Raw genomic sequence first — 15,419 nt, 5'->3', positions numbered from 1 at the left:
TTCAAAAGTTTTTTTTTCTCATATTAGCCTTGAAAGAAAGGTAATGCAAGCACTGATACCATCATTTTGATGGGGAAATTGGTCCTGGAAAGAATGAAATGTGTTAATGAGGGCGATTCAGGGGGGTTATTTCATGGGAGATAGTAAGCCAAGATCCAGGACCATCTTGCCAAATGATGGATATCTATATTCTCACCATAATTAAATAGTTTCCTAAATGGGGGAATCATCTTAAATCTTGCTCAACGTAAATACTTTTATAGCCACCTCACTGTTGACAGGGGAAGTGAAGGGGTAGAGACAATTAGATCAGCCCTTAAAAGATCTCCCAAAAGATATGAGCAATAATCTGGGCAGCCAGTCTCTCCTGACTCAAATTTCTCTAAAGATCTTTGTATTTGCCTCTTTTTTGACCCTTTCACATTATGCTTATTTCTTACATGTTATATTAAATTATAAGTCCCTTGAGGGCAGAGACAGGGTGATTTTTTTTCACTGTTGTATCTCCAGTGCCTAGCATATTGCCTCACTCTTAAGATTTGAGAAATGTTCCTCAACACAGCCGATTAAATTTGATGAATCTCAGAGGGGGTGGGGATAGCTGGATGTCACCATGGAATGATTCCAGAAAGCCATTGATAGGGACTTCATTTAAAAATTAGACCATTTCATTGAGATTCATTCAAATAATAGATTTCACATTTATGAATTATGTCATAAACTGTTCTCTTTCATTTTAGTAGAACACACCTTCCCAGAATGAATTCTGAGGATATTAAACAGCAGCAACAACACTGAGAATGGAAAAAAATTAGAAAATGTATTGCCTCATCACCATGGATTCACCCAGAAACAAATTTCAACTGTGAGAAATGACAGTTTTTTGTACCTCTAATCACTTTGTTTTACTGAAAACATGTTCTTTGTAAATAATTAGAAATATTGTCATAGGATTTTTTTTTTTTTGGTAAAGGTTATTCAATTTCTGTGTCATTTTGGTTGTATTGATGTGTTTGGAAGAAATAGTTCAGGCTGCTCATGAGGGAACTCTGCCCATTGCAGGGCTCTGCAGCCCTTCAGAAGTGGGCTATCAAATTCTTAACCTTTGGGGTGTGTGGACAGTACCCCCCCCACACACACAGCTTCAGTCACTGTGTCATCTGGAATCATCTCCTATGCCCCCTTTGGGGGGGGGGGGGTCGATCTCTTTGACTGAGGATGTGGGATCTAGCAGGACAATGAGTGGAACTAGTGCTGAATTTGATGTCAGGGGACCTGGGTTTGAATCCTATCTCTCTTCCTTACTATCTATAATCTCAGGCAAATGCTCTTGGGGCCTCAGTTTCTTTACCTACAAAATGAGAGTTTTGTACTCTTTCCCACCTCATATGCAAACAATTAATGAATCTGGCTGAATCCACCTCTCCAAAATCTCTTTTGTTCATCAATTCCTCCATTCCCACTTCCCCTACACGAGCACAAATGTTCAGAACCACTTTCTTGGAATATTGTGAAAGCTTTCTTCCTGATGCCCCTTCCTCCAATTGATTCTTCACAACTACTTCCAGCAGAATTTTTCTTACGTATCAATATTTTTATGCCACTTCTCTCCTTAAAAATCTTTCTTGTCTGGGGTGGCTAGGTGGCGCAGTGAATAGAGCACTGGCCCTGGAGTCAGGAGGACCTGAGTTCAAATCCGGCCTCAGATACTTAACACAAAAATTAGCTGTGTGACCTTGGGCAAGTCATTCAACCTCAATTACCCTCCAAAAAGCAAAAAAAAAAAAAACAAAAATCTTTTTTGTATTCTGGGTACAGTTTGCACTCCTTTGCTTGGCATTCAAGCCCCTACCTCCCAGCCTAGCACTACCACATTTCCAAGTCTTATTTAATATTTTTCCTCCTTAAGCATTAACATTCCAGCCAAACTGGGCATCTCTGCCCTCTCTAAACATGTACCTTACTCTCATGCCTCCAGGGCTTTGCTCAAGCTCTTCCCTAAGCCTAGACTACATTTTCTTCCAATTTTCACCTACTGAAATTCCACTTATCCCTTAAAGCAGTGTTGTCAAACTCAGAGAGAAATGATGCCCACTAAGACTGTACATAAAAACCCTGTGGACCACATGTTGACTTAGAAAACCACATATTAACATTATCGGTTTTATTGTATATTCATTTTATTAAATATTTCTCATTTCAATTTTAATCTGGTTCAGTCTACACTATGAGTTTTGTTGGCTGGATATTTCAGAAGGCAAAAGATATGGTTTACAACCAAGAATAACTTAACCAGCAAAGTCAAGTATAAAGCTACAAGGGAAAAAGGATTTCTAATGAAACAGAGGGCTTCTGAGTGTTTCTGATGAAAAGATCAGTGCAACTGATCTTTCTTCAGTTTCTGTGAAGAAACTTTGAAGTAAAAGAAATTGCTCTATTAGTACCTCCATTGTATTTTTAAAGCTTTTGTCATATTTTCATTAGAAATTACTCATTATTGTCTTGGTTGTTTGTAGGGCAAGTAGTTTGTTTACAAAAAGATGGCTCCATCAGGGTCTTTAGTCTCTCAAATTATATATATCATCAGTTAGGGAATGGAATAATGCTAGGTAGTCAGGCTTGGTTTCTGTCAACTCCATGTTGAAGGGTGGGGACTCATTGACAAAAAACATCGAGTTTAACTACTTCAACACATTCACATATGTGTAAGACTGAGTAGTTTGTGTGGTCCCAGTTGCAAAAGGATGCACACTCTGAGGTTAATGGGCCACTTAGATATGTCTGAAGTTTATACCAAAGTTAATCAGTTCTTGGGTTGGTGGTATGCCTCATTGGATCCCAGGATCAGGACAAAGTCTGGGACCCCAGGATAGGCTGTCCTAACCAGGCAGCACACATATTCTCAGATGGAACTAGGGATGAGTAATCAAACCTTTATTAAGTGCCTACTATGTGCCAGGCACTCTGCTAGGGACTGACGATACAAAAACAATCTCTAGGAGTTTACATTCTATTAAATACTACCGTGTTTCCCCGATAATAAGACCTATCCTGAAAATAAGCCCTCCCCTTACTGTGTAAGTTTCCTCTAAAATAAGCCCTCCCCCGAAAATAAGCCCTATTGAGATTGCTACTGTAGTGAAGGTGATCCCCTGCGCTACACGCTACATTACGGTACCCTCTGTATGCACCGTCCCCCCCCCCGGGTGAAATGCACACCGCGCTCCGAGCTGTATCCAATCAGAGCTGCAGCAGTGAGCGCATCATCCTGTTCTTCCCCAGTGATTTGCTTATTGAATAAAGGTACATTTTTTTGTTCACATTTACCTGTTTATTAAAATTGCTGTCAATGTTCATTAAAATAAGCCCTCCCCTGAAAATAAGCCCTCTGGTGTTTTTCTGTCCAAAAAAATTAATAAGACAGTGTCTTATTATCGGGGAAACACGGTACAAAGACCAGGCTCATCAAATGACACAATAATTTGCTTTCTCCTTTGAGATATTCTTTAAAAAAAATTTTTTTTGAGGGGGGGAAGGTAGGGTAATTGGGGTTGGTGACTTGCCCAAGGTCCCAAGGCTATTAAGTGTCTGAGGTCAAATTTGAACTCAGGTCCTCCTGACTCCAGGGCCAGTGCTCTATTCACTGGGCCACCTAGCCAACCTGAGATATTCTTAAATTCTACTCTTGAGGAGAGCAGAACCAGAAGAGCTTTGTATACAATTACAGACACATAGTGTATCTGTGATGACTAACTTTGATAGAGTGGGCTCTTTTCAGCAGTGCAAGGTTATAAGACAATTCCAAAAACCTCAGGATGGAAAGAACAATCAGAGAAAGAACTACAGAGTCTGAATGCAGATTGAAGGAAACTACTTACTCTCACTCTTTTTTTTTGTTTTGTTTTTTGTGCCTTCTTTCTCATTGTTCACTCCATTGGTTATAATCCTTCTTTACAACTTGACTAATGTTTAATGTGAAGGTATTTGCAGATTCTTTATTTGATTGCATGCCACCATGGAAGTGGGGTGGGGAGGGGGAGAAAATTTGAAACTCAAGGGATTGTGGAACTGAATGTAGGAAACTAAAAGTAAATAAATAAATTCAAAAAAAATTCTACTCTTTATTTTATTTTAAAGGGACTTTGTCCCAGGTATAAAAATGCAGTGAGGGGTTATATGATGCTCTTCCCTGACACTAGGATCTGGAGCCCACTATCCCTGTGCTCATTAACTGACAGATCCTTATCAACCCATGCACCCTTATGGGTTATGGCAGGAAAGACATGAAGAAATTACTGATGGCAGAAGCTGAGGCAGGGGTGGTAGTGGTGGAAAGGAACAGATCAGGCCCTCTTACCTCACAACTGTGCCTGAGCTCAGACTACCTTTCCTAGGACCATCTGCCCCAAAGGACTTTCCCTATCCCCCAATCTCCATGTTTCCCCCGACTCTCAAATCTAACTGAGATGGACCTAGTGCTTTAGAGTGATCTCCTTATTTGCTTAAGCAGAACTCACTACCTTATTTGCCCTGTGAGTCCAGGGTATAGATCTGATGTCTTTTAGTGTGACTTTTGATAAATGGCAGTAATACAAATATAAACAAAAATGAAACTAACATTTAATTTTATGGGGAAGTTTTAATTACATAATGCTTAGCAATTACCAACTTGAACATGAGACAGAAATGATCTTCGGGAATTAGATTTCAGGTTCTGTGACCATGAGAGAAAAGATTTCCAGTTTCATGCCTATATCCACTGTTATATAAACTGATAAATTCTCATCAGTTCATTTTATGTGGATTTCTAGAACTAAAATTTTTAGCTAATGATTACAGTCAGAGTTTAAAAGTGTTGACATCAAGTTTTCTTTTGGGGAGAATTTCGGAATAATAGTATTTACTTGCCTTAATTTAGATAAATTATATTATTTATTCCCAGTAAACAGGCCAGTTTCCTTCTGTGACAATTACTTTGAGACCAACTAAGACTGCCCCTCCAGTTACAAGTCTCTCCAGGAAGTAGAGAATTAGTAGAAATTGAAGGTTTTAGGCTTAATGAAATATAAAATGTTACCAAAGCTCATTGGGACCAGTCTAACCTTAGGCAAAGCTCTGGTGGATGAACAGCATTCTAGACTTCCCAGACTGACCACTTGGCCTCCATTCTTTGTCAAAAACCTACTTTTTAATTAAATTGATCACAAGTTTTTCTTAATTGTTTACTCAATGCCAGACTCAGTGCTAGGTGCTGGGGATATGCAAACAAAAAGAGGGAAGCCTTCCTTGTCTTCAGGGGGCTTCCTTTTAACTGAGGAATGAAACAGGCACTTAGACAATGAAATACAAAATACATGTAATAAGAATAATACCAGATGTCTCCCATATACAACATTATTTTTAGTGGAAAATTAGACCTGCCTCTGGTCTTCAACATGTAAATTTTGCACAGATTGGTCTCATTGGGAGAGACATATTAAAATGCCATGGGAGGAAGCTTCCATCTGTAACAAAATACCACGGGGGGTGGGGGGTATAGGGAAGGTGTTACTGCAAAGAAAGATACCTATAGGAGGGGACACAGGGATATGCTGGCAAAGGTCCTCACCCCTCCCTGTTTATCCAGGACAGGCTTGGGAAAGTAGTTCAGAGAATTTTGGTTTCCTTCAGGTTAGAATCTTTCTTCTTACTTCTTCTCCAGCAAATGACTTTGAACTGGCTAAGGAAGACTAGAGCAGAGTAATCTAAAAAGTTTGAGTTCTCCTGTGGAAGAAATCATTCCTCTGCCAAGGGAGGAAGAAGGGAGCTTCCTATGATGACAGTAATCACATGGAAAATTCTTTTAACTTTTGGTTAGAGGAAGGCTCTGGGGAAAATAAGCCCTTAGCTGCCATAGATTTCTTTCTAGGCTCTAGAACTTTTTTTTCTTCTATGTGTAAGAAATTGTGACAGGTGATATTATTACCTTCACTTTACAAAAGAGAAAATTAAAGTAAAAAGAGGTTAAATGACTTGCCCAGGGTCATAAAGCTAAGAAGTGTCTGAAGTAGGCATTGAACTTGGGTCTTTTGGACTCTAAGCTCAGTGCTCTGTCCTGTGGACCATCTATCTCTCTCTTAAGGGTGTATGACTTACTCATATTATATAACTAATGTCAAACGTATGATTTGAGCCTAAGTCTTGCTGACTCCAAGTCTCACTCTCCATTAATCAAAGTGGTCAGGATGAATAATGCTCAGTTGTGAGCCCTCATTGGTTTCACAGTACTTTAAAAAAAAAGAAATTATTTGCCTTTGGAATGTTTTTGTTTCAAATTTATATTTAAATATGGATGTACCTGATGTCTAGGCAGCTCCGACCTAATAATGGAGCCATAATAGGAGGTAGGTAATTTTCATGAATCTTCCTGCTCTTCTTGTGTACTGCTTCCTCTTTCCCATTGGGCTTATGAAAGGGATAAATAATATCATGTCATCAGGCAGACTTCCTCTGAGGAAAGGCTGAGAGATCATGGTGATGATTAAGTGTTGGGAGGATGTGTGGTTCCAATGGAATTCCAGTTCAGTTCACCCAGTCTGTACCAATGGAGCTTCTTTCAAGTCCACCTTCCATCTTACACAGAAAGACCTATTTGTTCTTAATTGACTTGATTTACTCCTAAAGTCCATCAGTGTTCAAAGGAAATAGGAAAATAGAGTATATCATGTGAACCAAATGGGATAAGTTACAGTTTCATGATGAGGTAACCTAAAAATATTCTCAGCCCTGAAATATATCAGCTATGATTAACTTTTCCTCCCCTGTGTTTTTTATTTGTCTTTTTAGTAACAGATATAGATGGGGGCAAGGATATGGACATATTTGAAATCAATAAAGGTTTGTGAATTCCTTTCTTTTGAAAATTCCACATGTAGATGTTGAGTTTTACCCATTTATTAACATCAATTCTTGTCTTGCTACTTCGTTTTGGGACTAAATCTTTCTGAGGGAGACACCAACCTTGATGGGGTGAGTTAGTATGCTGCAGTGATATCAATGTTTCTATTGGCCAGTGCAAGCTAAAATGTTGCCTCTCTGATGCTCCTCTACTATTGTGAGATTGTGCTTATTCTAACCAATGGCAGTGGCACAAAATCAATGGGACTCATCTAGCAATACATTTGCATGATACTTCATAAACAAATTTTGCTGGAAAAAATGACTTGTTTAATATTAACATCATCATCTTTCCCTACTGTGATTTACTGTAAATTATTTCTAAGGTTATCATCATTAGCCATATGTAGTCAGGCTATATTGATCTAAATTTGATAGTTTTCTATTTCTTTAATTGACAGCTCATATTTTTACATTGCTTTCATTTACAAATACATTATTTTACCTTTTTCCTCTTCATCTAACCATCTAAGAATGCAGATTCACTAGCACCCTGAACCTGCTGTCTTCTGCTCAGTGTAGCATGTTCACAGAAGAAATGGTGCTTATGGCTAGGCCAGCACCTTCCATCAGACCCAAAGCAACTGCTTCCACCTCCTGCTGCCAGCCAAGTCTCCTAACTGAGAATTGGAGGACTTCCATTGCAAAGAAGAGCAACCCTCCCTTCCACTTCAAGCCTCTCATTTCCAGCCAAGCCTGTTCTTTGAGGGTAGAAGAGTAGCATCCTTCACTGAATGATGAATATTCTCATGCCTGTTCATACCCTTCATATCCCAGTGATTCTGAATCCCTCTAGATCATCTTCTAAACCTCACTACAAATCCCCTACCACTGGAGTCCTCATTTCCACTCCCCCTCAACTCTCCCACCTAAAAATTTAATTCTAACTCCACCCAGTTCTTCCACTGTGCCCTCTGGAATGCCTGTGCATGGGTATCAAACTTTTCTTCATCTGAATCCTATTCTCCTACTCTTTGCACCTACTCTTACTGAAACCTGCCTTTCCTTGATGACACAGCCTCCCTGACCACTCTTTCTAGTACTAGTTGCATTTTCACTCTCTTTTTGGTTCATTCTCCTCCTTCCTCCATCACTCAGTACTTTCCCTTGAGGTTCACAATATTTTTATCTATCAGGTAATTACAATCCTGGAAACTGTTGTCTAAAGACACCCAGTGACTTTCTTTTCCTCCTCAATGAGTTTGATACCTGACTTAAAATTTTTCTCTAGTCTTCAACTCTTTTGCTCATACTAGGAAAATTTATCATATCAATTGATTCTCCCTCAAACACCCTAACTATTCAGTTCCTCAAACTACTCATTTTCCCTTAGCTATATACAAAGATATTCATCCCTTGATCTTCTCATCACCCCCAAATGTATCACCTCACATTCAAGAATTTTGAAATTTCTTTATCCAGTCATAATCTATTGCTTTATCACCTCTCTGTGTGCTTTCCCCACTCTTCACCCATACCATGACCTCCAATTTCTTGACTCTTCAATTCTTTTCCAGGCCATTTCCCCCATACTATCCACCCTTTCTTCTTCTCCTCATCTTGACTCCTTGGTGAATCAGTTCAGTTCTATACTGTCCTCTTCTCTTGAATCCCTAGGCCACTTTTTGTATCACTGATTATGTCTAGTCAGGTCTTAGACTTGGATCACTCCCACCAGTCATCACCTTCTTGCCTATATATAAACAAAGATGGAGAAAACCAGGCTATTGTTCTGACTGGGTCCACTACATACTTATATAACCTCAACTGAGCCCTTACCACTGCTAGGGCATTCTACTGTACCTCCCTTATTGTACCTCAGTATTCTGCTCTCCACAGTAGCTTTTCCAAACCTTTTTATCCCTCCTCAAACTTCCCATATATTCCCCTCCCCCTACTCTCTCAACTGGTACAAGATACAAAATACTTGTCTCATATTTTACAGACAACATTAAGACCATTTGCCATGAACTCTTTCTTCTCTCCTCTTTCCCATCTCCCATAACTCATATTCCTTCATCCAACTTTCTCTTCCTTCACCCCTGTTTCAAACGATTTAGTGGCCTTACTCCTCACCAAAGCTAAATCCCACTCCACCCTGTCTCATTCAACATTTCCCCCTCTGTCTGCATTCTTCTGTTCATTTTATTTTTGTTTTTTAATTTTTTTTAAAGCAATCGGGGTTAAGTAACTTGCTCAAGGTTACATGACCAGTTATTATTTCTGGGTGTTGTGCTAAGTATCTGAGCCCAGATTTGATCTCCAGGTCATCCCGACAACGGAGCCAGTGCTCTTACTTACTGAGCCACCTGGCCACCCCTAAGCAATTGGGGTTAAGTAACTTGCTCAAGGTTACATGGCCAGGTGTTTCTGGGTGGATGCTAAGTGTCTGAGCCCAGGATTTGATCCCCAGGTCATCCTGACACTGGAGCTGGTGCTCTTACTCACTGTGCTACCTGGCTGCCCCTCTTCCGTTCATTTTAAATCTCTCCATATCTACTGGCTGATTTCCTACTACCTACAGACATGCCCATGTCTCATTCATTCTGGTAAAAAAAAAACAAACCCTCATTTGATCCTTCCTTCCCTGTTAATTATCATCATGCTATATCTCTTTTGCCTTTTGTAGCTAAACTCTTATATATACATATAATGTATATATGCATAACTATAGAGAAACAAATCTAAACTTCACTGTGTCCTTCTGGGTGGGTTGGGGAGAGGGAAAAAAAAGAACAAAATAAAAAACTGTACAGCAGAGAACGAAAGAAAACTCACAAGGAAGCAAAGATGGACAATTCTTAACACGAGTATTATTTATAATATAGGCTTTCCTGAAAGGAAAATTTTTTGTTACATATTTGGAATCCTCTCATGTTCTGCTATGCACATGACATGATTTTTTCTTTCTAACATTGTATTCAAGCTCCAATATCTAAGATATGTTTTTGTTTCTTTTCTCTATTCTCTATTTGTGTTCTGGTACCTGAGTCTAAAATAAAATTTTGAAAAAATAATGCTCTGGTTGGCATTCAAAGCCCTTTGTAACCTTTCTCCTTCCTACCTTTCCAGTCTTTTTATGCCTTACTCCCTGCCACATAAACTTAGACACAGTGACAATGACCTCTTGGCTCTTCCTTGAACAAGATGCTCCATCTCTTAGCCCCAAGCATTTCCTCTGGCTGTCCTGCATGCCTGAACACTCTCCCTCTTCTACTTCAAATACTGACTTGACTGAGTACTTTTAAGCCCTAACTAAAACAAAACCTTCTACAGGGAGCATTTTCTAGCTCATTTTAATTCCAGTAGTTCTCTTCTTTTAATTACACATAAGTAATTATTTTAATGTGTGGTAGGTAAAAGAGGAAGTGACTGAGGAAACAAAGGTTTGAACTTCCATATTCCAAGATTGATTAAGCCATGCATTCCAATTGCTCAGTAAACTGGGACCAGGTCCCCTCAGCTTTGATATAGGACCATGAATACAGGCAGAGACATGAAGCAAAAACAATTCATCAAATGAAACCAATTAATTAAAAAAAATAATTAACCAAGACAAAATTAGATAATCTGATTTCTAATTGGAGGAAAAAGTAGGGACTTTCCAACTTGGGAGGAGGAGAGTGAAGAGGTTCAATTCCCTGAATTCAGAAAAAGAGATATCACGCTTCTCCCCCCCCCCCCCAAGTTTCTGTAAACAAGCAAAGGGACATGGAAACAATAAATGACTGATCAGTAAAGGGCCATTTTCAAATAAGACATATGGGTTGCTTGAGATATGTAATTGTGGGAAAACTTTGTGCATCAGTCTTCAGATCTGAGTGAGTTTCTGGTCGACATAACCTAGGTGTTTGTTTAAGGGTCTCTAAGCAGCAGGTTAAGGTGCTTAAAGCAGTACGTCCAAATTTCCAGCCATGCAGGCCTAAGTTCAAACAATGTATTAAGGTTGTTTCACCACCCCCCCCCCAACCTCCCACAATTTCTACAGTTGAATAAAGCTTTCTCACATGACAGAAATGGACTAATTGAAGAGAAAGGGAACTGAGCTAGCTCCAGAAATGTCACAAGATGAATTCAGTGTGGTTCACTTGATTCCCACTACCACTTGCAGTTCTAATCCCCTTGAGTGCAAATGTTGGAGCAGGAGAAAATGGTGAAAAATGTCTTGCACCATGTGGTGCCTTGGGAAGATTTGTATGTACTGAGGCAGAGTGACATGAACAGAACCAAGAGAAATCATTTATACATTGTCCACAGTAATGTAAAGGAAAAAGTTTTTTGAAAGATTTCGGAATTTGTATTGATGCATTGATGATCTCAAAAAACTGATGATGAAGCATGCCCCTTGACATGTGGCAGACAGATGATGGAGAAGACATGCTTTTCAGTGATGGGCAGTGTGTCGATGTGTTTGCTTAGCTATACTTAAAGAAGAGATCCTGAGGGAGGGAGTGGTAGAGGGTATAGTAGAGTTAGTGGTTAATGAGAAAATGTGAAAATAAAGAAAAGAAGAGTACCACAAAACATTAGAGGACTCTCAGCTCACCTGAACCGACAAGATGACAGACTAGATACTTTCTCATTCTTATGACCTCTCAAACCACTCCAAAACAAAAATTATTCCTGAGACAAAGTAATTTAATCATCTCCATCTTCTAAGACATGCAGAAGCCAAATAACAACCCAATGAACTAATAACAGAGGCTAATCTCTAATCCCTGAAGTGCACACTCAGCACTCCGTCCCTGACTAGCCTCTAATTACGCTAGTACATTGGTAATGGAGCTGTGAATCTGTATAACTATTTTGGAAAGCTATTTGGAATTACTATTTGGAATTATCTGGGAAGTAAAATGACTAAAATGTTCATACCCTTTAACCCAGAGATTCCAATTTTGTTTTTCAGTCATTACAGTTGGTTTGATTCTTTATGACCCCATTTGGGGTTTTCTCGCCATTTTCTTTATCCATATCATTGTACAGATGAGTAAACTGAGGCAAACAGGGCTAAGTGACTTGCCCAGGGTCACACAGCTAGAAGGGTCTGAGGTCAAATTTGAACTCAGATCTTTCAGACTCTAGGCCTAGCATTTCACCACTTAGCTACTCAGAGATTTCACTACTAATCTTATAACCCAAGAAGATAACTGCTGAGAAGAAAATTGCCAATACACCAAAATATTCATGGCAGTACTTTTAGTAATAGCAAAGAATTAAAAACAATGTACATGACATTGGATGGTGACAAATTATAGTGCGTGAAAGAAATGGAATATTACTAATGTTATAGGAAATGATGAACATGATGAATACAGAGAAGCATGGAAAGAGTTATATGAACTGATGTAGAGTGAAGTAAACTGAACCAAGAAAACAATATTTACGATAATTACTATTGTAAATGGGAAGAACCATAAAAAAAGAAAAGTAAATGTTATATAAATTATGAATAACAAGCATGACTGTGGAGAAGAGATAGGAGAAAATACTCCTCCCCACTCCTTTGACGAGGTAGGAAGTCCCTTGTTGTGGCACATTGATTCTATTTTCAGACTTTGGCAATGTATTGATCATTTTTTCTTTTTTCTTTAAAAACATTATTTATTAGGGTATCTCACCCTACAGGAGAATAGGGGGGGAGGGAATGAGAGGGGAGATGAAAGAAGGGAGGGCAGGTTGGGGGGGAGGGAAGTTGGAAACACACACTTTTGAAAAGGGACAGGGTCAAAGTAGAGAATAGAACAAGTAGAGGGCGGGGTAGGATGGAGGCAAATATAGTCATTCTTTCACAATACATCCACTATGGAAATGTTTTGCGTAGAACCTATATAGAATTGCTTATCCTCCCAGTAAGGGTGGGTGACAAGGGAGGAAGGAAAGAATCTGGAATTCAAAGTTTTAAAATCAAATGTTTAAAAAACATTTTTTTTTACATGCAACTGGGAAACAAAATATACAGGCACTGGGGTATAGAGATCCATGTTGTCCTACTGGAAAGTCAGAGTGGAGATGGGGGAGGATATAGGAGAGAGCAGATTGGGGGAGGGAGTATATAGTGGGATCACTGTTTTGGGTAGGGGAAAGACAGGGAGAAAATTTGTAACTCAAAATCTTGTGGAAATGAATGATGTAAACTAAAAATAAACATAAAATTTAATTTAAAAACATTATTATATGCAATTGCTCTCTGAAAGAAGAAGGGATACTGGAGAAAATTTTATTGGTGTAAAAAAAACCACTCCAAATATATCAGCAAAAATTTATTTTAAAAGCAATTTTAAAATAAGAATTTTAAATAAAAAATTAATTTTAAAATAAAAATATTTTTTAAAAAGAACATATCAGAAATACACAAAAGGTAGAGTGGAAAGATCACTGACTGCATAATCTGAGGCTCGAGATTCAAATCACACCTCTGATATGTAACTAACTGTATCCTTGAGGAAGTCACTCAAGAGTTGTGGGCATCAGCCTACTCATCTATGAAATGGGAGTGGTGAACCAGATGGCCTCTGAGGTCTCTTCCAGCCATAGTTCTAAGATCTATGATCTTAAAAAAAAATAGTTCAGTAGCAGATCACAAGTAAACAGGGCAATTTGTTACTACTGTGTTCAATTTATATATATATATATATATATATGGTGCGTAACAGAAGTTCATGGTTTCATATACATACTCTTTTTGTTTTTCTTTGTACAATGAGCTATTTATTATGTTCAGAATAAAAAACAATATGGTTTAGTTTACTTATTACATGTAATGAATATTTTCTTCAAGAAGAAAATTATATGTTTCTGATTGTAGTGAACACCCAATGACAGCACACAAGTGAAATTGTGACAACTGACAGAAAATGGTTAATTACAGATTAATGAGTCATTTTGGAATGAGTTGTCTGTTTGCAATCAAATTATCAACTGATTAACACAAAGGTCAGAGTAAATACCAGATTAACATAAAAGATGAGAAAATACTTTGTGCAAGTATGGTAGTCCCAACCTAACTAATTTAAATTAGCTGATGGTTCTAAAAAATGACAAAGATGAAAGTAAAGATGCTGATTCTGACTATTACCACTTCATAGCTAAAAACTAGTGTAGCTAGTATGCTCTCATTTCATTCTCCCAGTGGGAGACTCTGGCTGTATCTTCCCTTTGAGGTTCTAAGGGTATCCCTGAGGGCTTTGAGTTGTTTCAGCTGTCATTGGCTTGACTCACTAGTCCAAACATATCCCACTGTTAATTGTCAATGACTAGAACACCAGAGCCACTTATTTAATAAACATGTACTAAGCACCTAGTATACGCCAGACAAAGTGTTAGGGAAACAAATAAGCAAAAAGTAGTCAATGCCCTCAAAGATTTTACAATCTCAAAGGGGAGACAACAGGCAAACAAATATACACTAAGCAAGCTATATACAGGATAAATGAGAAATAAAAGAGGAAAAGCATTAGAATTAAGAGGGATTTCGGAAGTCTTCCAGTAAAAGGTGAAATTTTAGTTGGGAATAATTAATATCAATAAACTCTTACAAAGTGGTATTTACTTTGAAGATATAGCAAGAGCGGAAGTAAAAACATTTCACCGCTAACACCTTGGGGTTACTCGGAGAATAACCAATCAGCTCTCTACAGTTTATCTCAGAAGTGATCATTCAGTGTGGGCTTGAAGGCCTCCAGTGCGGAGGAATTCCCTGCCTCATGAGATATCCCATTCTTCTTTTAGGTGACTCCAATGATTAAGGTTTTTCCTTACATCAAGCCTAAATCTGTCTTTCCATTTTTTTCCCCACATTTCCTAGTTCTGCGCCTTGAGACTAAGCAGTCAGTCAGCTAACAAATATTTATTTAGGGTCTTCTATGTGTCAGGCACCCTAATCATCCCTGGGGATACAAAGAGAGGAAATAGACAGTTCCTTTTCTCAAGGAACTCACATGGGGAAGACAACATTCAAACAATCATATGCCAGGGCTAAGAAGGAAGGCACTAAGATTAAAGAGGACCCTGAAAGACTTCTTGCAGAAGGTGGCGCTATAGTTGAAACCTGACAGAAATCAGGCAAACCAGGAGGCAGAGATGAGAAGGGAGAGACAGCTCTTGTCTGGTAGAAGTTGAAACAAGGAAGATAAAACCTGGAAAAGCAGAAAGGGGCCAGGTCATGAAAAGCTTAAAAAGTCAAATGAAAGCTTATATATTTGATTTTGAAAGTAATAAGGAGTTACATCTGCTCTTTCTTCCATGTCAGTTCCTCAGATGATTAAAATAGCTATATTATGGTATGATTTTTTAAGAACCTGGAAAGTCTTACATGAACTGATGCAAAATGAAATGAACAGAACCAGGAGAATATTGTACACAATAATAGCAACATTGTACAATGATTAGTTGTGAATGGCTTAGCAATTCTCAGCAATACAATGATCCAAAACAATTCCAAAGGACTCAATGAAAAATGCTATCTGCCTCCTGAGAAAGAACTG

Source organism: Petaurus breviceps, unplaced genomic scaffold, assembly GCF_028583685.1.
Source record: "Petaurus breviceps papuanus isolate PSGF00001 unplaced genomic scaffold, PetGlider_PUasm1.0 224, whole genome shotgun sequence".
In the NCBI taxonomy this organism is placed as follows: Eukaryota; Metazoa; Chordata; class Mammalia; order Diprotodontia; family Petauridae; genus Petaurus; species Petaurus breviceps.
The sequence above is the reverse complement of the archived record's forward strand: the minus strand, read 5'-3'. Positions refer to the sequence as shown.